This window comes from Hyperolius riggenbachi, chromosome 5 (assembly GCF_040937935.1).
Source record: "Hyperolius riggenbachi isolate aHypRig1 chromosome 5, aHypRig1.pri, whole genome shotgun sequence".
Taxonomy (NCBI): domain Eukaryota; kingdom Metazoa; phylum Chordata; class Amphibia; order Anura; family Hyperoliidae; genus Hyperolius; species Hyperolius riggenbachi.
Window position 1 is genome coordinate 313,292,097 of NC_090650.1, and position 26,025 is coordinate 313,318,121.

The 26,025-nt window shown below is 49.2% G+C and overlaps 1 long non-coding RNA gene across 7 annotated transcripts in view; it reads left to right on the top strand.

Annotated features, from left to right (window-relative positions):
* LOC137518842 (uncharacterized) overlaps positions 1-26,025 on the top strand; it is a 245,463-nt gene that overhangs the window by 115,804 nt on the left and 103,634 nt on the right. For 3 of the 7 annotated variants that reach the window (XR_011020909.1, XR_011020903.1, XR_011020906.1), the window contains one exon: positions 24,551-24,787. The exons of 3 other annotated variants lie outside the window; for them this stretch is intronic. This is a non-coding gene — a long non-coding RNA (uncharacterized lncRNA). Of the gene's footprint in view, positions 1-24,550; positions 24,788-25,138; positions 25,227-26,025 lie in introns of those variants that run through there. One more of the 7 variants, XR_011020908.1, reaches the window with a different exon arrangement.

Consider the following 26,025-nt stretch of genomic DNA (forward strand, 5'->3'; position numbering starts at 1 on the left):
GTTGGAAATCCGCTACTGTGCCTGCGCTGGAGTCGGAAAGGTAAATATTTACATGCCCACTGTTTGGGGGCTGCCAGAGCTGGATCCCCAGGGCTACAGAGGACAGGGAAAACTTCGTTTGGATCCAATGGCTTCCCCCTCCCAAGTTAAGTACCCCCAGGGGCTGTTTTGTTTTTTTACAGCTGAACTGCGCTTCTGCGGAGCAGTTCAGCCTCCCATCTGCCGCTCACCAGTGCAATTTAGGTGCATATAAATGCAGCCGAATTACGGCAGTTGCAACACCACGCGTGTCAAACGTTGACACACAATCGTGTTACTGGGCGGCAGAGAACCGCGACATGTCGGGGCGTCTGTGGCCGTGCTCAGATCTCACTCCGTGAGGGGCTGCCTGCCTCACCGCTTGTCAGCTGCCCATGTGAAAGGGCCCTTTAGCATTAAGAAAATGGCATGTTTGTGGATTGGTCCCCTGTGCCTCTAGATTCCAAAGGAGTTTATAAATATCAGAAAGTAAGTGAGATGACTCAAAGCAATGAGGCAGCCTGAGCTGTGAGATATGACCGAGATAAACTGCATGCGAGAGCATGACACACATTTAGCATAATTTGCCTTTAATTAGAGCCCATTCATTTCAACTGTATGTCACTTGCATAAAATAACAGAGCTGGACTGCCATTTGGAATGACATCACATAAGAGTGGCTACATCTGGGCTCAGCCAGTCTCGGATGCCTTATGAATGACTGTCAGTAACAGCAGATCAAAATGTCACTGCAAATGAAGCATCCATTCTGATTAAAACATTGTTAAGTAAATCTAGAAATAGCGGAAGTGAAATGTACCGTGTTGGCCTCGACCAGTTAAAGCAGGGATTCTAGAATGATAGCTAATGCATTATTCTTTCTTCTTAAACATGAGGGGGGTGGACACCTTGTCCTTGGCATGAACAAGGGGGCTTTGCTACAGGGGGAAAGATCTGTGCCCCCTTTTCACTATGGACCGTGTGGGCTGGTGTTGGTCCAACTTGGCTGTTTTGGTACTGAGTTGATAAGTGATATATGGTCCTGAATACAGCTCCATGGAAGCAATAGTATTCACCAAGCACCTTGCCTGGCTCAAGTTGATTATAATGTGCCTGGTAAGTCTGCATTTGCACACATATTGGGAGCATAAAAGGACAACTGTAGTGAGAAGAATATGGAGGCTGACGAACAATACCAGTTGCCTGGCAGCCCTGCTGATCAATGTGGCTGCAGAAGTGTCTGAGTCTCAACAGGAACAAGCATGCAGCTAATCCTGTCAGATCTGAACATAATGGGCTCTATTCTCAATGATTTACCGCATGCAGAAATGCACTTGTGGTAAATTCTCAACTGAAAAAAAAAACATCTTGACATTCACCAACATCTTGAAATTTACCTCATGCATAAAATTTTACGCATTAATTACCCGCATGCGTAAAAAATGCGGTAAAAGTCCGCAAAAGTCGGTAGTTTCCGCTAAAAAAATCCAAATTCACAAAAAAAAGAGGCGCCTTATTTCTGACTTAACTACCGATTTTTTATCACCTACCAGTACTTGGTGATATATTTTGCTTCCCATTGACTTAAATGGAGTCTGGAGCCTTGAGTGCTGTGTTTGGTGGACTTTAATTTTTTTTTTTTGGACAAGTTTTTTTATGCAACTTTTTTTCCGCATGTTTACTATGTAATTACGCATGTTTCCCAAAAAATTTTACGCATTGTTCCCGCATGCGGGAAACATGCGCAACATTTTTAGTGAATGTGGAAATTTTTCGGTGTTTTCCGCAGGCGGTAAGTTTATGACCATAAAAACATTACCGCACATGGTTTTGTGAATAGAGCCCAATGTCAGAAACACCTGACAACACTATGGATAAAAGTATTAGAAGCAGAGGATCAGCAGGATAGCCAGGTAACTGGTATTGTTTAACCACTTGAGGACCGCAGTGTTAAACCCCACTAAAGACCAGGCCATTTTTCATGAAATAGGCCACTGCAGCTTTAAAGGGAACCTAAACTGAGAAGGATATGGATTGTTCCTTTTAAAATAATACCAGTTGCCTGACTCTCCTGCTGATCCTGTGTCTCTAAGGGCTCATTTCCACTATCGCGAATTCGCATGCGTTTTTCGCATGCAAATTCGCATAGCAATACAAGTGAATGGGACTGTTTCCACTTGTCAGGATTCCTTTGCGTTTTTCTGTGCAGAAAAAATTCGCATGGCAGAGCCATCAGAATTCGCATACCGCATACCGCTATGCGAATCGCATACAATGCATTTAATAGGAAATTCGCATGAGGTTTGGGTATGCGAATTTTCATGCGAATTTTCATGCGAATTCGCACAGAAACAATGGAAAAGCACACCAGCACTGCCATGGTTAAATTCGCATACATCGTCATCCATGCGAAATGCAGCCTAATGCTTTCAGCCACAGCCCCTGAACAATCATGCAGATCAGGTGCTCTGACTGAAGTGAGACTGGATTAGCTGCATGCTTGTTTCAGGTCTGTGATTCAGCCACTACTACAGCCGAAGAGATCAGCAGGACTGCCAGGCAACTGGTATTGTTTAAAATGAAACATTTATATCCCTCTCAGTTTAAGTTTCCTTTAAAGGATACCCGAAGTGACGTGTGACATGATGAGATAGACATGGGGATGTACAGTGCCTAGCACACAAATAACTATGCTGTGTTCCTATTTTTCTTTCTCTGCCTGAAAGGCCTAGTGCACACCGGAGAGTTTCCGCTGCGGTTTGCGATTCGCTTGCGGGTGCGGATCCGCTAGGGTAATGTATTTCAATGGGCTGGTGCACACCAGAGCGGGAGGCGTTTTGCAGAAACGCATACTCCCGGGCTGCTGCAGATTTTGGATTGCGGATGCGTTTCTGCCTCAATGTTAAGTATAGGAAAACCGCAAACCGCTCTGAAAAACGGCACTTCAGAGCGGTTTGCCAGGCGTTTTTTGTTACAGTAGCTGTTCAGTAACAGCTTTATTGTAACAATACATGAAATCTACTATACCAAAACCGCTACACAAACCGCAAAACGCTAGCTGAAACGCTGCAGAAAAATAAGAAAAAGCGTTTCAAAATCTGCTAGCATTTTGCGGATCTGCTAGCGGTTTTTGGTGTGCACTAGGCCAAAGAGTTAAATATCAGGTATGTAAGTGGCTGACTCAGCCCTGACAAATCCTTAAGCACGCTACTTTTTCTCTTGGATTGATCATAATGGTACATGCTAGGCTGTCCCGTCACACGGCTGTCCCCAGTACAGCGCTGCCGTGGATCGCAGCGGTGTACAAGCTAATTAGAGGCGGAAGGCGGAGCGGAGCTACCAAGTGAAGATGCGCGCAAGTCAGCGCGCGTGATCTCCAGCAAAACAAGCACCAAGGACTTTACTCCGATCGCCGTTAGGCAGTCCTTGGGCTGCCGCCATGTCCACGCCCATCGGCGTGAAATGGTCGGCAAGTAGTTAAAAGGAAATAAACATGGCAGCCGCAATATCCCTCTTTCTTCAGTTGACCTTTAAACTGGAAATTGAATTGGCCAGTAACTTTTTTTTCTTTTGCAAAGTCAGGAAATTGAATTGGGTCCTTGGAATGTCAGGTTTTATTGCTGTAATTTTAACAGACTTTTTTAATCAAATTTCAGTGATATTTTAAGGATATAGAATTCTGTTCCTATAACCTTGCTTTTTATATTTGGTCTTGCGTATTACTTTTATAGAGTTTCAGAAAGTAGTGCCCCTTTACTTTATAGTGACTTCTGTATTGGGTTTCTTTATACTGCCTGTTGTACAATACCTCTTCTATGGTCCTGCCCCTGTAGCTCCTATGTGGTGCCTCTCCTGTGCTCACCAGTGGCGGACATACGGCCGTGCAGGCCGTGCCGCCGCACGAGGGCCCCTGAAGTTCCGCTGCTTCAGGGGCCCATTAAGTATTGCAGGTTTTTTTTATTTAATTTTTTTTTTTTTATGTTTTATTTTTTTAACCTGGGGGGCCCAACTCCTGTCCTCCCCCCTCACCTCGGCCCCCCCCCCTCATGCGGCGGGAGAGCGGAAAATACAGGAAGTGTCCGGCCGGGGCGGCAGCTGCCGCTTGGTCTCCAACTTGGAGACATATCGGAAACTAAGCAGCAGCTGCCTCTAGCGTCTGCTGCAGCCCCGGCCGGAGACTTCCTGTATTTTCTGCTCTCCCGCCGGCCGCCGCGCATACCGGGAGGGGGGCCCCGAGGTGAGTGAGGGAGGATAGGAGTCGGGCCCCCCACCCGGATAGCTACCCACCCGGCTACCTTACCCACCCACCCGGCTACCTACCCCGCTACCTAACCATCCACCCGGCTACCTACCCGGCTACCTAACCACCCTGCCGGCTACCTACCCACCCACCCGGCTACCTAGCTACCCACCCGGCTACCTAACCACCCTGCCGGCTATCTACCTGGCTACCTACCCACCCGGCTACCTACCCACCCGGCTACCTAGCTACCCACCCGGCTACCTAACCACCCTGCCGGCTATCTACCTGGCTACCTACCCACCCGGCTACCTACCCACCCGGCTACCTAGCTACCCACGCGGCTACCTAACCACCCTGCCGGCTACCTACCTACCTGGCTACCTACCCACCCACCCTGCTACCTACACACCCACCCGGCTACCTAACCACCCACCCGGCTACCTTACCCACCCACCCGGCTACCTACCCCGCTACCTAACCACCCACCCGGCTACCTACCCCGCTACCTAACCACCCACCCGGCTACCTACCCGGCTACCTACACAACCACCCGGCTACCTACCCACCCACCCGGCTACCTTACCCACCCACCCGGCTACCTACCCCGCTACCTAACCACCCACCCGGCTACCTACCCCGCTACCTAACCACCCACCCGGCTACCTACCCGGCTACCTAACCACCCTGCCGGCTACCTACCCACCCACCCGACTACCTAGCTACCCACCCGGCTACCTAACCACCATGCCGGCTACCTACCTGGCTACCTACCCACCCGGCTACCTAGCTACCCACCCGGCTACCTAACCACCCTGCCGGCTACCTACCTACCCGGCTACCTAACCACCCACCCGGCTACCTAACCACCCACCCGGCTACCTACCCACCCGGATATCTACCTACCCACCCGGCTGCCTACCCACCCGGCTACCTAGCTACCCACCCGGCTACCTAACCACCCTGCCGGTTACCTACCTACCCGGCTACCTACCCACCCGGATACCTACACACCCACCCGGCTACCTACCCGGCTACCTACCCACCCACCCAGCTACCTACCCACCCGGATACCTACACACCCACCCGGCTACCTACCCGGCTACCTACCCACCCACCCGGCTACCTACCCACCCGGATACCTAACCACCCACCCGGCTACCTACACACCCACCCGGCTACCTACCTACCCACCGGGCTACCTACCTACCTACCCACCCGGCTACCTACCAACCCACCTGGCTACCTACCTAAAGACCCACCAGGCTACCTACCCACCCACCCAGCTACCTAACCACCCACCTACCCACCCACCAGGCTACCTACCCACCCGCCTACCCAGCCACCCACCAGGCTACCCACCCGGCTACCCAGCCACCCACCAGGCTACTTACCCACCCGGCTAAGGGCTACCTACCTACCCACCCGGCTGCCTACCTACCCACCAGGCTACCTATCCTCCCAACCACCCATGGGAGCTGCGCGCCGGATGGAGGCTGGGACAGGAGGTCTGCTGCTGCAGGTGAGTAAATGTTTTTTTTTATTTATTTATTTTAGCAGGTGTATGTTCTGGGCAGGTCTGCCACATGATTGCGTGTATGTTCTGGGCAGGTCTGCCACATGATTGCGTGTATGTTCTGGGCAGGTCTGCCACATGATTGCATGTATGTTCTGGGCAAATTTGCTACATGATTGCATGTGTTTTCTGGGCAAATCTGCCGACATGATTGCAGGTATTTTCTGGGCATATCTGCCGACATGATTGCAGGTATTTTCTGGGCATATCTGCCGACATGATTGCAGGTATTTTCTGGGCATATCTGCCGACATGATTGCAGGTATTTTCTGGGCAAATCTGCCGACATGATTGCAGGTATTTTCTGGGCATATCTGCCGACATGATTGCAGGTATTTTCAGGGCATATCTGCCGACATGATTGCACGTATTTTCTGGGCATATCTGCCGACATCATTGCACGTATTTTCTGGGCATATCTGCCGACATCATTGCACGTATTTTCTGGGCATATTTGCCGACATCATTGCACGTATTTTCTGGGCATATCTGCCGACATCATTGCACGTATTTTCTAGGCATATCTGCCGACATCATTGCACGTATTTTCTAGGCATATCTGCCGACATCATTGCACGTATTTTCTGGGCATATCTGCCGACATCATTGCACGTATTTTCTGGGCATATCTGCCGACATCATTGCACGTATTTTCTGGGCATATCTGCCGACATCATTGCACGTATTTTCTGGGCATATCTGCCGACATGATTGAATGTATTTTCTGGGCAAATCTGCCGACATGATTGAATGTATTTTCTGGGCAAATCTGCTCACATTATGTGTATTTTCTTGAGAAAACCTGCACAATTATGTGAATTTTCTGGGGAAAGGGTCACCAAAACTTGGGCCCACTTTCTTTGCGTTGCACTTTTCAAGGGAACCTGAGGTGAGAATAATATTGAGGCTGCCATATTTCTCTCCTTTTAAGCAATACCAGTTGCCTGGTTGCCGTTCTGGTCCTCTGCCTCTTATTCTTTCAACCATAGACCCTGAACAAGCATGCAGCAGGTCAGGGGTTTCTGACAATATTGTCAGAACTGAGAAGATTAAGCTGCATGCTTGTTGCTGGTGTAATTCAGTTTATTACTGCAGCCAAATAGATCAGCAGGGCCGCCAGGCAACTAGTATTGTTTAAAAGGAAATAAATATGGCAGCCTCCATATCACTCTCACCCCGGGATCACTTTAAATTACAGTTAGCTCCGCCCTTATCCGGTCATTGCCACGCCCATTTTTTGCCGCGGCGCTAAGCGCCGCAGGTTCTATCCACGCCCATTTTTTGCGGTTATAGGCCCACAATTGATATTTTGCACAGGGGCCCACTGCTGCCTGTGTCCGCCACTGGTGCTCACTATACGCTGCCCCTACTGTACCTCCTATATGATGCTCTACTAATATCATTGATGACAGAGAAAGGTTAGATACATAACCTCTCCAGTGATCGACTGCCTATTTACACTGTAACCAGGGGAGGACTGGGACCTTTTGGCCTGGGGGGACAACACAAACTAGAGGCCCGTTTCACGGCATCCCCAGCCAAAAGCCATATCTTTCTTGTGTGCAAATCTTCAAATTGTGATGACTAACAGCCCCAGCCACACACGCACGCACACACACACTATGTGCCTGATGCCTAACCCCATTTCTCCGCACAATCTACCTGTCTGTGTCTGATGCCTAACCGTAAAGGAGTTATCAGGCTTTTTTTTTTTTAATAAAAATAAGTGCTACTTACCCAGGGCTCGTCCAGCCCCAAGCTCCCAGCATGTCCCTTGCCGCAGCTCTGCAGTCAGCTGTTCGCTGCCGCTGCCTCCCAGCCCCCGTCGATGACGTCAGGCCGACTGCGCCTGTGCGAGCGGCGCTGTCAATCACCGCCACATAGACCAGAGCGTACTGTGCAGACGCAGAACTACTGCACCTGCGCAGTACACTTCGGTCCACGTGGCGGTGATTGACAGTGCTGCTCGCACAGGCGCAGTACAGGCCGACATCCAGGTCGGACTGGTGCCATCGCCGGGGACTGGGAGGCAGCGGCAGCGAATGGCTGACTGCAGAGCTGCGGCGAGGGACATGCTGGGAGTGTGGGGCTGGAGGAAGCCCCGGGTAAGTAGCACTTATTTCATTAAAAATGCCTGATAACTCCTTTAAACAACCCCCCCCCCCCACACACACACACACAAACCTACCTACCTGGTGATGCCTAACCCCACTCCTGCCCACCCACCATACAAACTACTTGTCTGACACCTACCCCCCCCCCCCCTCCAACTACCTGTTTGACAGTGCATAACTGCCTTCCTCTCCCCTCCCCTGCCGCCAATCACACCACAAGAAGAAAAAACGTTCCCCCTCAGGCCAGGGTCAGAATGGGGATGATTATCACACAAAAAAAACTCAGAGGGCACTGGCCTGGGCAGAGAATTGAATTTGATAGCAGTAGCAGGCAGGCAGCAAAGTGTGAGTAACTCCGTGACAAGAAGGGAGAAGAAGTACAGAAACAAAATGTATAAAAACCACCTTCTCCTCTGGCAACCTGGACCCGACCTCAGAGCCGGGACAAGGTCCTCCAGCACCCAAGGCTGAGACACCAAAGTGCGCCCCTCCATCCCTCCCACCCCAGCCATCACACACTGATTGCTATTAGACTAAGAGGGCCACAGGGCCCACAACCTACCCAACACCTTAATATCTAGTTACATGGCTTGCAGTCACTGCCACGTATCCCATTTTCTTATTTCTTTCTGCTTCAAACACAATTAGGAATGACAGCTGAATGAATTCTGCGCCCCCTCCTACACTGCGCCCTGAGGCTGGAGCCTCTCCAGCCTATGCCTCGGCCCGGCCCTGCCCGACCTCCTCTATCCTCCTGTCTCCTCAGTCCTACACCTCCTTCTCCTCCACAGCAGCAAGCAGCTATAGGTGGCATCTCCGACTCCCAGCCCCCAGAGTGTCCGACTCCTCCAGCCAGGATAGCCAGCTAGCCACTCGTAGCCGCAGCTCCAGGCCCCCAGCCCCCCCAGCACAGAAAGCTGAAGAGTGAGACAGCTCACTTCGATGACACCGCAGGCACAGCAGCACGTTGCGGGCGGCAATGGCTCCAGGCGGGGGGCGGAGTCAAGCAGGGTCAACCCACCGGGCCGGAGAGGACCTAAGCTATTTGTGTCCTTGTGCCGCTCACATCCACCGCAGGCGCAGCCACGCACAAGGGCACACCACGGCCGGCCGCCTCAGCCCCTTCTCTGATTAGATACTTCAACTTGCCGGGAAATATCGTGCGAGGTTGCGATCCCCACTGCGAACCTGTCACCTGTGGTATGTCTGCGGCCGCTGCGTATAGCAGCGGCTGGCCCTAATTACTTAAGATTTGGGCAGCCCGGGGGGCAATTGCCCCCCGTCCCCCTGGGCCAGTCCTCCCCTGACTGTAACCACACTTTATATCAAAGCTGCATGAATACACTGTACTTTAAGGCTGCTTTCCCACCAGGACGTTGCGTTTTAGGGGACGTTATAGGTCACATAACGTGCCCCTAACGCAACGCCTGGTGGTTTGGTGGAGGATGCTACCAAGAGCCGCGTTATGCAGCTCTTGGTGCGCCTTTTCTGTGCTATGGATGCGGAGACCACGTGATCCGCATCACGTGGTCCCGCCAGCCAATTGCCGCACAGAGCGGCACTCCAGGAAGTAAACACTGCACGTCAAACCGTGCAGTGAATATTAATTAGCCATGTGGCTGGCCGAGGAGGAGGAGGGGAGACCTCCTCCTCCAACATTACTGAGCATGTGCAAACAGTCTAACGCGGCTTAGCCACGTGTAATGTACTGCGTGCAGCACTTTAACTTGACGTGCTGCATTACAATGTACTGCAACGTGGGCACTGTGAACAGCCCATTGATTTTTCATTACTGTGCGGTGGGCTGCGTTACAGGCTGCTCTAACGTGCGCCTGTACCGTCCCACTGTGAAAGCAGCCTTAGGCCTCGTTCACATCATACGCGCTTCCGTGCGGATATGGAAGCACGTATGATGTGCTGAAACGCAGGAACGGCAGAAGGGCATAGACTGCCCTTCTACCGTTCACATCTACTGCACTGTGCAGCAGTACGATGCGCTGGGAAGCGCTTGCGTACTGCTGCCTGCATTTTGCCCGCACCGCAGAGCTGATCCCATCACTGTCAATGGATGGGATCAGCAGCGCAGCGGGCATCAGCGCAGATGGCGTGCGATCGGATGCGCTGCGTTCCGATTGCACAGCCATCTGCGTTGGCTAGATGTGAACAAGCCCTTCGGCTGCTTTCACAGTGGGACATTACAGGCGCACGTTAGAGCAGCCTGTAACGCAGCCCACCGCACAGTAATGAAAAATCAATGGGCTGTTCACAGTGCCCATGTTGCGTTACATTGTAATGCTGCACGTTCTGGGAAAGTGCAGCATGCTTTGAGTTATACTGGGCTTTAGCAGCGTTAGACTGCTTGCACATGCTCAGTGACTAGCCACATGGCTAATTAATATTCACTGCACTGTGGTGACCTAACCTGGACTCCTAGTGTTGTCTGGATCATGAATGAATCGTTCATTTGATCCGGATCTTTTTTGTGAGTTGAATCATCACAATGAACGATTCGGTTCACAGTGGATGTCTGTCTGGAAGAAACAGGAACATACAGAATGTACAGTGCAGGGAAAGTCCTGTCCTGCTAGTCATTTCACCCAGTCTGCATCCCTAATAAAATGATTCAAATGATTTGGTTCAAAGATCCTGATCTTTTCAATGATCCGATTCGAATCATCCGAATCCTGGAAAAGATCCGGACTTCCCATCACTATCCTGGAGCGGCTGTTCTATCAGCATAGATAGAAGAAAACAGCACACCAAGAGCCGCATAACGTGGCTCAATCTGACCTCCAACTTCAACACCACCATGTGTTGAGTTAGGGGCACGTTATGTGATCTTAACGTCCCCTAAAACGCAACGTCTTGGTGTGAAAGAGGCCTAAAGCAAACCTGAAGTGAAAATAAACCTATGAGATAATGAATTGTATGTGTAGTACAGCTAAGAAAAAAGAGCATTAGTAGCAAAGAAAAGAGTCTTATATCATGTTCTAGTACATGAATTGTTTAAAACTTCAGTTGTTATCTATGCAGAAGAGCTTCTCTGAGCTATTCAACCCACTGGGTTGAATACAGTCCTGTTTTCTGAAGTATGTAAACAGCCAAAAAAATAGTGAGAGACAGCTTGGGATAAGGTTTTACAGCAGGAAAGTGCAAAGGGTCATTATGTCTGCTCTGTTTTATAGCTTAAAAGACAGAGTGTGGTTATGTATATAGAGTATGTTATTAAAAACAAAGCTGTATAACTGAAAATAAAACTACGAGACTCTTCATTGCTACTAATGTTCTATTGATTCGTACTAAAGATACAATACACTATATCATGTGTTTTGTTTTGTTTTTTTTGTTTTGACTCTAGTCCGACTCCACTGGCTGCATGCTTGTTGCAAAGGAGTGAATCAAAACAATGAAAGCATACATCTGAGCATGGCAGCCAGGCAACTGGCATTGTTTATAAGGGAATAAAGTCAGATGGCAGCCTCTGTATTTTTCTCACTTCAGGATCCTTTTGAAATGTTTAGGGGCAGCAAACTGTAAAGAACGACCATCCATGTAAAATAAATGGTTAGAAAGAGTCCTGGATAATAGTGTGATATAGTTATGGCTGGTGGGCAATTCGTAAATTCAAAACATATAGTTTGCAGTGTGACATGTAGATACTTTTTTTTAATAAAATGATTAATATTATTTAGTATGCATATAGTGCCAACATTTTCGGCAGCACTTTGCAGAGTATGTAGTCTTGTAACTGTCCCTCACAGGAGCTCACAATCAGGGGCGTAGCAATAGGGGTTGCAGAGGTTGCGACCGCATTGGGGCCCTTGGGCCAGAGGGGCCCCGAGGGGCCCTCCCTCAACTACAGTATTAGCTCTCTATTGCAAAGGCGTATCTACAGAGGTGCAGGCGTGGCTAATGCCCTGGGTGCCGCCTCCTTCCAGGCACTGGGGGGGGCGCAGGTCTCTCTTCCTCTCTATGCTGTGCAGAGAGCGTAGGAACACAGAAGAGTTGCAGTGTTTGTGTCTGTGAGGGGACGGAGCAGCTTCCCGCCCCCTTCCCTTCATCTGTGTGTGTGATGGTAATACCGGAGGTCCTGCAGCCATCACATTGCCTAGCACAGGTGATCAGTGAGAGGCTGCTCAGGGCTTCTGTACTGTGGAATACTGCAGCTCCGTATTGCCTGCTCTGAGCTCTCCCTCCCTTCTCCTCAGCTGATTACATTTAGCAGCCGTTTCCCCACCACACACTACAGGAGTAACACAGACTACAGTGACAGGCAGCTCTGCATCTCTCCCCTTTTACAGCTGCTCTACTATCGCTTGCTTCCTGCTTCTCAGACCCACCCGGACGATTACAGAGTAGCTCCCAGAAGGTATGCACTATGCAGATCTGCCTTTCACTGAACTTCTGTGTAAGGCTCAACACACACCATACAATCTTGGTTGTTCAATCTTACCACTTTCATGTAGTATAAGAGCTTATCCAATCAATCATTCAAGGTATTTTCAATCTGTTGGCCCTTATACTACATATATTTGGTAAATCTGTGCAACCAAGATTGTATAGTGTGTGTTGAGCTTTAGACGTGGTTGGGCAAATGAGAGCTGGAACGCAGGATAATCTACCACACTTGCTGAAGAAGGAGGCAGAATAGCTAAGCAACATGGAGACAGAGGATTCTACAGCAGAGGAGCCTTAGCAGCATGATCTGTGTTTTGATGCAGCATGACCTCCAAGGTAGTTATGCATAATCTGTTTAATTGGGGTGGCTGAATAATTGTTGCCACTGAAATGGACCCCACCCCCTCCCAGCAGTATAGGTAGCTCCCCTCCCCCCCCCCCCCCCCCCCCCCCCCCCCCCCTCTTCAGTATAGGATGCCTCTTTTTCATGTATTGAAATGTGATAACAGAGGCGCCAAGCAGAATAAAATTAGTTAAAATTGTTAAAAAGGGGGAAGTGGATGGACTCACCTCCCTTCTGAAAAAAATGGCCGGACAATGGACAGGTTACTTACAGTCTAAAGTAACATTTATTAGTAACTCCAAAAGTGCTTACTAATAAATGTTACTTTAGACTGTAAGATCGCCGCTCCCGCCCTGCTGGTCTCCTCTCTGCAATGTAGCCACTGATACATTACACACGCTGCTTCCTGTTTACACAGGAAGCAGCCGCGTGTGTATCAGCCGGCTAGGCAGAGAGGAGACCAGCAGGGCCGATCGCCGCTCCCGCCCTGCTGGTCTCCTCTCTGCAATGTAGCCACTGATACATTACACACGCTGCTTCCTGTTTACACAGGAAGCAGCCGCGTGTGTATCAGCCGGCTAGGCAGAGAGGAGACCAGCAGGACGGGAGCGGCGATCGGATCCAGGGAGGTGAGTAACAGGCTGTGTACAGCAGCGCTTCCCTGCGCGCTAACTCTGCTGCCTAAAGTCCGAGGGGGGAGCATGGAGGGCGGCCCGGGGAGAGGGAGGGAGAGGTCGGGCTGCCCTCCCCGCGGCTCCGGCTCCCCCCTCCGCCATTATGAGGGGGCACCTACCTGGGCAAGCTACCTATCTATCCTATACTGGGGGGCACCTACCTAATCTAACCTGTTTTGGGGGCAGCTACCTATCTATCCTATACTGGGGGGCACCTACCTAATCTAACCTGTTTTGGGGGCAGCTACCTATCTATCCTATACTGGGGGGCACCTACCTAATCTAACCTGTTTTGGGGGCAGCTACCTATCTATCCTATACTGGGGGGCACCTACCTAATCTAACCTGTTTTGGGGGCAGCTACCTATCTATCCTATACTGGGGGGCACCTACCTAATCTAACCTGTACTAGGGGCAGCTACCTATCTATCCTATACTGGGGGGGCACCTACCTAATCTAACCTATACTGGGGGCCAGCTACCTATCTATCCTATACTGGGGGGCAGCTACCTATCTAACCTATACTGGGGGGCAGCTACCTATCTAACCTATACTGGGGGGCAGCTACCTATCTAACCTATACTGGGGGGCAGCTACCTATCTAACCTATACAGGGGGGCAGCTACCTATCTATCCTATACTGGGGGGCAGCTACCTATCTAACCTACACTGGGGGGCAGCTACCTATCTAACCTACACTGGGGGGCAGCTACCTATCTAACCTATATTGGGGGCAGCTACCTATCTATCCTATACTGGGGGGCACCTACCTAATCTAACCTGTACTGGGGGCAGCTACCTATCTATCCTATACTGGGGGGCACCTACCTAATCTAACCTGTACTGGGGGGCAGCTACCTATCTAACCTATACTGGGGGGCAGCTACCTATCTAACCTATACTGGGGGCAGCTACCTGTCTATCCTATGCTGGGGGCAGCTACCTATCTAATCTATACTGGGGGCACCTACCTAATCTAACCTGTACTGGGGGCAGCTACCTATCTATCCTATACTGGGGGGCACCTACCTAATCTAACCTGTACTGGGGGCAGCTACCTATCTAACCTATACTGGGGGGCAGCTACCTTTCTAACCTATACTGGGGGCAGCTACCTATCTATCCTATACTGGGGGGCACCTACCTAATCTAACCTGTACTGGGGGCAGCTACCTATCTATCCTATACTGGGGGGCACCTACCTAATCTAACCTGTACTGGGGGGCAGCTACCTATCTAACCTATGCTGGGGGGCAGCTACCTATCTAACCTATGCTGGGGGGCAGCTACCTGTCTAACCTATGCTGGGGGCAGCTACCTATCTAATCTATACTGGGGGCACCTACCTAATCTAACCTGTACTGGGGGCACCTACCTAATCTAACCTATACTGAAGGGCAGCGACCTAATCTAACCTATACTGGGGGGAAGCTACCTATGTAACCTATACTGGGGGCACTTATCTAACCTGTATTGGGGGCACCTACCTACCTAGCTAGCCTATACAGGTGGCAACTATACTGGCTACCTATACTGGGGGCACCTACCTAACTAACCTATACTGGGGGTACCTACCTATCTAACCTATGCTGGGGGCAACTATACTGGCTACGTATATTGGAGGCACCTACCTAGCTAACCTGTACTGGGGGCACCTACTTATCTAACTTATACCGGGGGGGGGCTGCCTATCTAACATACTGGGGGCAACTATACTGGCTACCTATACTGGAGGCAACTACCTGGCTAACCTATACTGGGGGCAACTTTACTGGCTCACCCATGCCTGGCCACCTATACTCGGGGGGGGACCTATAGCTGGTTACCTATACGGGGGGGGGGCGCAATTTTTACACCCTCGCCCTGGGTGCATTTTAGCCTAGAAACTGCACTGTTGCCGCCGGCCTCCGAGTCCGATGACTCTGAGCTCTGCGGCCTCTCCTGTCTCCTCCAAGGCTGCATGCTGGTGACGCTGCCTAGTGCCTAAGCCTGCTGATTTGATGGCGGTGGCTGCCGCCCGCTCTGCTGCCCTGGCTGCGGCTGATTGTCACGGTCAGTCACTGAGCAGCGAGCGCCGCCGACGTGTCGATGATGATGATAAGGCTGGCTGGCTGCCGCCGCTCATGTTATGTAGAAATATTGGGGGGGGGGGGCCTTTACGATCTTTGCCTCAGGCAGCAGAAAGTCCAGGACCGGCCCTGCCCCCCCCCCCATCCTTTACTCCTTTCCCCCCTAAATTTGCCCTACACTGCAATCCATACAATATACTACGCATACATAGGCATCAGCCTATGAGAGGGATTAGATTGTGAGCCCATCAGAGGGACAGTTCAGTGACAGGACTGTCCTTTGTACAGTGCTGCGCTAGATCGCAGTGCTGTACACATAAATAATTGTTGTTTTTTTCTGTTTTCTAACAGCTTGCCAGCTCCGATCGCAGCTGCCCCCTCTGCGTCACGGCTGGGAACATGTGTGCATGCATTCCCTGCTAATCCCCGCCTCCAGGATGGCGTTAGGCAGTAGGCGGTCAGGAGTAGGTTAAAAGGAAATAAATATAGCAGCCTCCATATCCCCCTCATGTTAGGGGTCCTTTAACTTGAATAAAAAATTGAGATATATTCCTTGTCCCAATAGCTGTGCCCAAATGAACTAGAGCCCACTTTGTTGATGTCCAATTAATATGTGTTCTTGTGGCCAGGGATCAGCTTTTATATTTAATGAACAAATATGGCTGCCCCATTTACATTCATGAAGTAGCAAAGTAAGTACAGAAACAGTTGAAAAAGATCACACATTATTAATAAGATTAATTGCAGTAAGCTGTTCTCCTTCACATGAATATCTAAAAAACATTAAAAAGACTACAAAATGGCATAACAGAGCACTTCAAAGCAGTATCTACAAGAGAGACATGAGAGACAGCTGACAGCTCAGTCTCTGACTTGCTTTGGCTCCTTTGGCTCTTTGCTTAAAAGTAAAAGCAAGTTTAGGAAATTAAGCATCCTAGTGCTGGCATTATATCTAAATTTCCAACTGACAGTCTGCGTTTTGAACCCAAGAAGCGATGGCATTTAAAGGAAACATGCCCAGTTTGATGAAAAGGATTCTGAAAGATTTGATCTTCCTACAGTTTGCTGCTTTCCCCAAAATTGATCAATAATGTTCAGTTGATTTCAAGTTCAGCAACACGTTGACAAATGTAAAAACTTTTGGTTACATAAAGTGGCTGTGTAATGAAGCAGGTGGTTTTGGACCCTGAGCTGGGCGCCGCTATAGCACTAATGCTATAGTGCACACCCCAAGCAAGAGTAATTCAGGGTTCCGGCGATTGGTCGGACCCCAAATTACTTCTCTTTTTGATAGAGCCGGGACAAGGTCCTCCAGCACCCAAGGCTGAGACCACAAAGTGCGTCCCTCTATCCCTCCCACCCCAGCGGTTACACACTGATTGATATTAGACTAAGATGCGCCCCAGGGCTCCCAACCCCCTCAAAACCTTGATCTCTAGTTATCTGGCTTGCAGTCCCTGCTATGTATCCCCTTTTCATATTTCTCTCTGATGCAATAACAATAGGGGCATGATAGCTAAATGAGCTGTGCGCCCCTTTCTACACTGCGCCCTGAGGCTGGAGCCTCTATCGCCTCTGCCTCTGCCCGGCTCTGCCTTCCAAGTTGTTACAACTCAGAGGGAGAATAGTATTTAACGCCACCGGGAATTTGAGCCACAGCTGAGTGAGCCGTCATTCGGTTCACCCTGCACCCAACGTACTAATATGTACAAATCAAATGTGTAAGATCTGGCGGATCCTCCTGCCTTCTTTTCAGTCCTTATGCCTCAATTTCCACTGCAGTCTTCACCCTATGTGGCACATCCTTGCTCAGCAGAGGGAAGCCTTTATACGTTGTCCCAGCACTCAGTTACAGCCAGGCCTGCAAATTATAGGGACTAAAGGCCAGTGCAGTTTCTAGGCTAAAATGCACCCAGGGCGAGTGTGTAAAAATTGCGCCCCCCCCCCCCCAAGCAAGGTATGGGTGCCCGCAGTATAGGTTAGCCAGGTCTAGTTGCACTTAGTATAGGTCCCCCCAGTATAGGTAGCCAAGAATAGGTATCCCACTATAGGTAGCCAGGCATAGGTGAGCCAGTATAGTTGCCCCCGCTATAGGTTAGCCAGGTAGGTGCCTCCAGTATAGGTAGCCAGTATAGTTGCCCCCAGTATAGGTTAGATAGGCAGGCACCCCCGGTATAAGTTAGTTAGGTAGGTGCCCCAGTACAGGTTAGCTAGGTGGGTGCCTCTAATATAGGTAGCCAGAATAGTTGCCCCCAGCATAGGTTAGATAGGTAGGTTCCCCCCAGTATAGGTTAGATGGGTAGCTGCCTCCCAGTATAGGTTAGATTGGGTAGGTGCCCCCCAGTATAGGTTAGATTAGGTAGCTGCTCCCCAGTATAGGTTAGATTAGGTAGCTGCCCCCCAGCGTAGGTTAGATTAAGTAGGTGCCCCCCAGTGTAGGTTAGATTAGGTAGGTTCCCCCCAGTATAGGTTAGATAGGTAGGTGCCCCCCAGCGTAGGTGATATTAGGTAGCTGCCCCCCTTGTATAGGTTAGATTAGGTAGCTGCCCCCCAGCGTAGGTTAGATTAAGTAGGTGCCCCCCAGTGTAGGTTAGATTAGGTAGGTGCCCCCCAGTGTAGGTTAGATTAGGTAGCTGCCCCCCAGTATAGGTTAGATTAGGTAGCTGCCCCCCAGCATAGGTTAGATTAAGTAGGTGCCCCCCAGTGTAGGTTAGATTAGGTAGGTGCCCCGCAGTGTAGGTTAGATTAGGTAGGTGCCCCCCAGTGTAGGTTAGATAGGTAGGTGCCCCCCAGCGTAGGTTAGATTAGGTAGCTGCCCCCCAGTATAGGTTAGATTAGGTTGGTGCCCCCCAGGGTAGGTTACATTAGGTAGGTGCCCCCCAGGGTAGGTTACATTAGGTAGGTGCCCCCCAGTATAGGATAGATAGGTAGGTGCCCCCCAGCGTAGGTTAGATTAGGTAGCTGCCCCCCCCTACCAGTATAGGCTAGATTAGACAGGTGCCCCCCAGTATAGGTTAGATAGGTAGCTGCCCCCCAGGGTAGGTTAGATTAGGTAGGTGCCCCCCCAGTATAGGATAGATAGGTAGGTGCCCCCCAGCGTAGGTTAGATAGGTAGCTGTCCCCCATAATGGAGGGGGGAGCCGGAGCCGCGGGGAGGGCAACCCGACCTCTCCCTCCCTCTCCTGGGCCGCCCTCCGTGCTCCCCCCTCAGATGCAGAGCGCAGCAGCGGCAGCAGCAGCCAGGGAGGAAGCGCTGTAAACAACATACCTCCCTGCGTTCCAAGCGCTGCTCTCTCGCCGCCGGTCTCTTCCTCTCTGCCTATACGATGATGCACACGCTGGTTCCTGTTAGCCGGAACTAGTGTGTGCATCATCGTATAGGCGGCAGAGAGGAAGAGACCGGCGGCGAGAGAGCAGCGCTTGGAACGCAGGGAGGTATGTTGTTTACAGCGCTTCCTCCCTGGCTGCTGCTGCTGCTGCGCTCTGCATCTGAGGGGGGAGCACGGAGGGCGGCCCAGGAGAGGGAGGGAGAGGTCGGGCTGCCCTCCCAGTGGCTCCGGCTCCCCCCTCCATTTCAGCGCCCACCTCCCAACAGCGCCCCGGGTGGCGGCACGGGCCGCACGGCGCTAAAAACGGGCCTGCTAAAGGCATAAGGACAGAAGTACCACCAGAACCTCACTAGGTAAGATAAAGGCAAGAAGGGTAATAGTGAAACAGTCCAGGTCGGCATCAGAAAATCTTGAAAGGAAGTGCAGTACCAATCCATTAAACAAGGGTAGTCTGACACAGGGCCGGGCCGAGGCATAGGCTGGAGAGGCTCCAGCCTCAGGGCGCAGTGTAGGAGGGGGCGCAGAATTCATTCAGCTGTCATTCCTAATTGTGTTTGAAGCAGAAAGAAATAATACAAGGGGATACATGGCAGTGACTGCAAGCCAGATAACTAGATATTAAGGTGTTGGGGAGGTTGTGGGCCCTGTGGCGCCTCTTAGTCTAATAGCAATCAGTGTATGACGGCTGTGTGGGAGGGATGGAGGGGCGCACTTTGGTGTCTCAGCCTTGGGCGCTGGAGGACCTTGTCCCGGCTCTGGTCTGACAAGCCAGGGTTTTACACATGAGGTCATAGGTTTATAGTATACAAAGGGCTAGGCAAGAACAGGTTGAGGTACACAACCAAGGCTGGTCCAGACAGCAATCCTGGTCAAATGTCAGGCAAGGTCGTAACACAAGAGCAGTCAGCAGGGTTGCCAACCGTCCGTTTGTGGACGGGCAGTCCGTACAAATCACTTGAAATTAAGCATGTCCGTACTGTCCGTATTTTTAAGGTCCCTGTCCGTCCAGAAAAATAATTTTCACCATTTACGATACATTGTTGATAGAGCCAGCACAGCTCCCACTATAACGCGTAGTTCAGCAAGCCTGAACAGCTACAGCAGGGATTAAAGTCTGCTGCCACCACCGCCCTCCAATCAAAAGCCTTCTTTTCCGGCTGCTGGCTCTCTCCAGCCAATAGAAGCGAGAGAGACAGCCATGTGCGCCCCGCCCCCACAACCCCGGAGTCCTGGTCTCAGCCATGCGGAGGTAGCTGTATTTATCCCTGAAGTCCTTCTCCAGGTATCACTGCCCTGCAATCTGCCTTATATTTGCTGCTCACAGCCTGTCAGCATAAATTCAGCTCTGCTGCAAGCCAGAGGAAGCTGATCAGTGTGACAGGCAGCGGCACTTCAGCTGGAGGAATCCTCCATGCTCTGCACTGTTATCTGCTGTGCAGTAGAGATGCGAAGTTCGGATCTTTTCAATGATCCGGATGATTCGAATCAGATCATTGAAAAGATGATCTTTGATCCGAATCTCGGATCATTTTACTACGGAAGCATTCGGGGGTGAAATGACTAGCAGGACAGGAGAAGGGGAGGGGGGTGGACACACAGAGAAGGGGAGAAGATGGACAGAGGGCAGGGAGTGGACAGAGAAGGGAGGAGGGACGAGCAGGGAGCAGAAATGTTTGTTTGCACACAATACCCACATGCAGCAATCATATGCTTTACATATATTTCACCTATATGCTCATCTGTATACTCTGAATGCAAACGTCGCACAGTGAAAGAAAGCATTCCCCAAAGCATTCCCAGAAGATAAGTGCAGCTGTTTAGAGCAGTGCAGGAGGATCATATTGCCCTGCAATCACAGTGCCTGCCCTGTCCTTGCCCAGCACGCTGTCTGCAAAGTTACTGAGCTGTGCTGAGCTGAGCCAAAAGCTTCCAATTTGCTCACTGTGCACAACTACGGAACACACAGCCTATAAAGAGCAGCACATTATAGCCAGTATGTGTGCTCTACACATATCTGGCAGTGGCAGCCATGTCCCCTCTCTCTCATCTACCTGTCCCTGGCTCCCCTCCAACAGAGCGATCCATCTCTGCTCTGCTTCCAGGACCCCGCTGCCCGCTGAGAGGGGGGCGTGTCGCTCTTGGACCCGCCCCTTTTGGTATCCGAATCACTCATTTTGATGATTCGGATGATTCGACTCACAAAAGAGATTCGGATCGAAGATCCGAATCGTTCATGATCCGGACAACACCACTGTGCAGCATTCCTCAGAAATCTGGATGGGGTCACAGGAGGGATGGGAGCAGGGAAGCCTTTCTATAGGCAGGGCATGGGGGGGTTATTTGCATTGACAAGTGAAGAGCCAGGGTGATTTACAGCTGAAACCAGAGCCAGCTTTGTAAAGATAAAATAACTATAATCCTGCTCTGAAAGGGAAATGCATGGTACTATAAAGGCTAGTTGTGAGCTGCTCTGATCAGGCAGGCAGCTTTCCCCTCTTTGCTATAGAAGCTGGGGTCTAAAGATTGTGACCTAGTCTGAGGACAGTAAAGTGCTGCAGAAGAGGTCAGTGGTATATAACTACATAATAATAATAATAATAATACAGCAGGCATTGCATTATGACTCTGGTATGGATTAGATTGTGAGCTCCTCTGAGGACAGTGAGTGACCTATGTAAAATGCTGTGGAAGATCATATCAATACTAATAATGATGCCAAGACCTTAGCACCACTCACAACTCTACTTGAAGGAAACCTAAACTGAGAAGGATATGGATTTTTCCTTTTAAAAAAATACCAGTTGCCTGACTCTCTCTTGCTGATCCAGTGTCTTTAATACTTTTAGTCAGAGCCCCTCAACAAGCATGCAGATCAGGTGCTCTGACTGAAGTCATACTGGATTAACTGCATGCTTGTCTTAGGTGTGATTCAGCTACTACTGCAGCCGGAGAGATCAGTACGACTGCCAAGCAACTGGTATTGTTTAAAAGGAAACCTCCATATCCCTTTCAGTTTAGGTGCACTTTAAAAGTGCGCTTTTGACTCCGCCCCCAACTCCGCCACTGTCCGTCCAAAATTTTGTGTGTCCTGCTTTTTTAGGACTTTTGTCCGTCAAAAATTAGAAATAAGGTTGGCAACCCTGGCAGTCAGATAACAGGTAATGGCACTCAGCAGAGTAGCTCACTAGTCACTAAATGCTATCACAGGTGGGGATGCTTCGGACAGGGAAGAGATTTATTGGGGTGATGACTAGTCCCATGGGACTACAAGTCCCAGCAGCTCATTTGTTGCACTATTAACAGACTGATTAATGGTTCCCCTCTGGTTGGTATTGATACATCAGAAGTAATTGGATGGGCGCACAACACATGCAAACACATGCATCTTCACATCTAAAGATGAATACAAATTACAAGAAAGTGCTGACTGGTTTATATCATTTTGGCACTGTTATTGGCCTGAGGAAGCAGGCTCAGACCCACGAAACGCGTTGCCTGTGCTAAATAAAAATCTTTTGTATGTTACAGAGATTTCGTCATTGAGGTAAGACACCTCATTATCTTTTTCATTTTAAACTGTTTTTAGATGCTTTTATACAACCCAGGGCGCCTCTTTTAGCCTAATTTGTCCTTGCATATAGTGAATATGCAAGGCAGCCTTAAGTATATATATCACTAGTGTGCACACTGAACCCTGGAACCTGGTTAATATATAACACATAAACTATATACAATATATATATATACAATATATACACACACAAGGCAACTAAATCATATATCGACAGGAAACGGGTAGTCATACAAGCAAAGTAAAACCAGAGAATCATACAGTGATATAATCGCTTAGGCAAAAGATTAGTCGAGGAAATAGCAAAACGTCATACAGGGCAGGTAACAAGAGCAAGGCAGGGAAGGCTAGAACAAGGGGATCAGGACCAGGAAACCGGCTTGATGAACTAGCACTGAACTGGTCTGCTGAAGCTGATTAAATGGTGTGCTGGGAGGTCAGGTGACAATGTCCATGTGATCCCAGACCTGCCTTCATTACCAGTCTGTAACAGAAATGTTTCTGAAAATAGAGACCTCTGCTGGTGGGCAGAGAGCAGTTCAGGCTGCACAATCCCTGAAGAGACTGGTGACATCTGCTGGTGAGACATAGGAAGTTCATCCAGAGAGTTCATAATGTTACCAGCAGATGACAGGCAGTGAGGCATTGTATGCTTATGGCTGGACTGACTGCTTTGATATATTTTTGGTAATTTTATGTGAATGGATGCAATACTTATGTATACAAAGGTGTATTTATGTGCGTAGACATCAGGAAGAAACCATGAAACATGTTGTGTTTTCAGTCTAATATATAAACCAAGTTTCTTTGATACATTTCTGTGGATTGGTGACCCACAGAGGAATTGTGCACTGGCGGACCAGGTGTGTGAAACTTGGCTGAGTAGCTACCCCAGCACAGATAATGCGATTAGTGAAATCGCAATTGTGGGTCCTGCAGCATTTTTGGAGCGATGGTGCTCAAATATAGAAGCAAAAGACTCACAGTTCTAAAGAGATTTTGCAGTGCTTTTGAGTGCCGCAACTCAGTGATGAACAAAGTTTTCTCTACATGCAGCAGCTTCTGGTGCATAGCACCGCCCCTTGCATAGAAGCAATGGAAGTCAGCGCATGGACCCAGCATGTAGGTTAACATTTATTCAAAAATGTATTCAAAATACAAAACACAATGCAAATCACGCTGTAAATCGTCACCAAATAAATGCGCTTACACTTTAGGAAGCACAAAAGCTGCTCCCAGTAGGCGTCTGGCTTAACCCAAGAAGAGTGTAAATTGCTAGGACTGGCAAGTCTGCAGCCCTGCAAATACAGTCTGCTCAATGAACCAAGTAATGGCTACTTAGTCATTTGATATGCAAGAGTTTAAACCTCCTATGCTGCACTGCATGATGTGAACCGTCAGTATGTTTAGATCCAAGGACCATAAAATCAGTCCACATTAAAAAGAGAATAGAAAATAAAAAAAAACGTTTTCTAAATTTAACCTCCCTGGTGGTAACCCCGAGCTAGGAAAAAATAGCCCAGAGCGGTAATTCCGAGCTCGGCTCAGGGTAGGGAAATACCTGCTTTCTGCAGCTTTTTGGAGTCCTGCACACGACTGGCGCTGTGCAGCAGGACTCCTGCCTCTCTCCCCGGCTGTCAGCCTTCTCTCCGGGCTGCCAGGATCCCCATGTCCTCGCTCTTCTTTGGTCCCGGCGGCCAATCTGATCTGTGGAGCGGCAGTGCGGCGGTGTGGCTCTCAGCCTGCCGCCTGCACCAACCTCTGCCTGGATTTTGACAACTCTCTGCCTGCCTCCTAAGACTGATAGCAAAGGGAATAAAGTCGGAAAGGAATCACGCTTCTACTGCCCCGATTGTGATGTTGCCCTCTGTGCCATTCCCTGTTTCAAAATATACCACATGTGGGAGGAGTATTAGGTACATATGAACATACTGTATGGTCTGGTGCCTTATTTGTAGTTTCACTAGTTTATTTGTAAATTTAATTATTTCAATAATTTTGTGTTCCAGTCTTTTATTTATGCGCAGGATGTTTACCAGGCCTTTATTCTGATACATTTTTGTGAGTTAAGACTTAACAATTGGAGGCCTAAAATTCTTGAAAAAATGTATCGCTTTTAGGCTCCCTGCACACTGCATGCAATTTCGATTCCGATTTTTAATTGGTTTTTACATCCGATTCCGATTTTTAATTTAATTTTCTGTTACATGTATTCAGGGAAAATCGGAATTGGAAACGTAATCGGAATCGGAAAATGGATTTGCAGTGTGCAGGGAGCCTAAGGCCCTTAAATCCAGACAGAAAAGCACCACCAGGGAGGTTAATGAAGAAGGGTCTTGAACCAGATCAAGGGGAGTGCGAAATATCTGCCCGTTGAGAATGACAGCCAGAAAAGTAATCTTATAATTGCTCATGCTACATTGTCCACGGCCAGCTCTAACAAGGAAACGACCATTAAAACTAAGATTAAGATAAGTATATGTGTCATACTGTGAATTGCAGCACAAGATGTTCTGTATGTCTGACAAAATTACATTAATTCCATAACTATGGGCACAATTTTAAGGCTTAAGGATGCTGACTGCTGTCTGTAGCTTTGATGCATATTTCATTTGTAAGATCGATGAGATTGTGGATTTATTAGCGGTTACAGAATCACATTGTCTTCTGGACTTTCTGCAGAAACATTCCTCAGGGCTAGTGCTCAAAACAAATTAAAATGACTTTTCTCATGAAACCTTAAGTGGTTTTCAATTCAAAACAGAAGTTGCACAACCACTTACAATTTATTCTTATCCGAAACAGGTCTTATTGAAACCAGGTCTTCTTAAAAATAATGGTACAGAGTGCCCAGAGAGATCACGGTGACCCAGAACCACTAGGAGAGCCTAAGGGACTAAAAGAGACCGAAAACCCTCTTGGTAGAAACGGGATGCTAAATATAATTTTTCCTACTTAAAACAGAAGGCATCTGCAATAATTCAGTTTCAAAGTAAACCTGACATTAAAGGGACTCCGAGCAATGCAGAAACTATGGAAAGATGCATATCATTTAGAAGCTCTCTTTCTCCTCTTTCCAATGATATATAAACCGCCGCCCTACGCCTTTTAGTTTTCGCTATGTTCGCGATTGAAATTGCCACGGCCGCAATTTCGATCGCGAAAATAGAGAAAAATAAAAGGCGTAGGGTGATGATTTATGGAAGAAGAGGAGAAAGAGAGCTTTAAAATGATATCCATCTGTAACAATCGGTGTAACACAGAGAGGGTCTGATTACCGGTGAACTGCAGTATCACCGAGAATACAGAATATACCCGATTATTGGTGATCTGCAGTATCACCGATAATCAGATATATCTACTAACCTCTGGACACCTGAGATAACCAGTGAGTGTTAGATGCAACAGTATACTTTGAGTACTGCACAGAGATATGTTCCTTCCGATGGCCTAGACTCTCACGGGGGGAGGAGCTAGGCTGAAGGTAGGAAGGACAGAGCGTGAGTGACACCAGTGAGAGGGTGTCACTAACAGATCTGGGAACTGCCTCTAACAGTAAGGCCAGTTCTCGAGGTCGGGCAAGCCAGGTCGTTAACACACACAGACAGATAAGGTACAGATTCAGGAGACAGATACGGAATCCAATAAACCGGCAGGGTTTGGCAACGGAGTATCAGAATTGCAAGGTACAG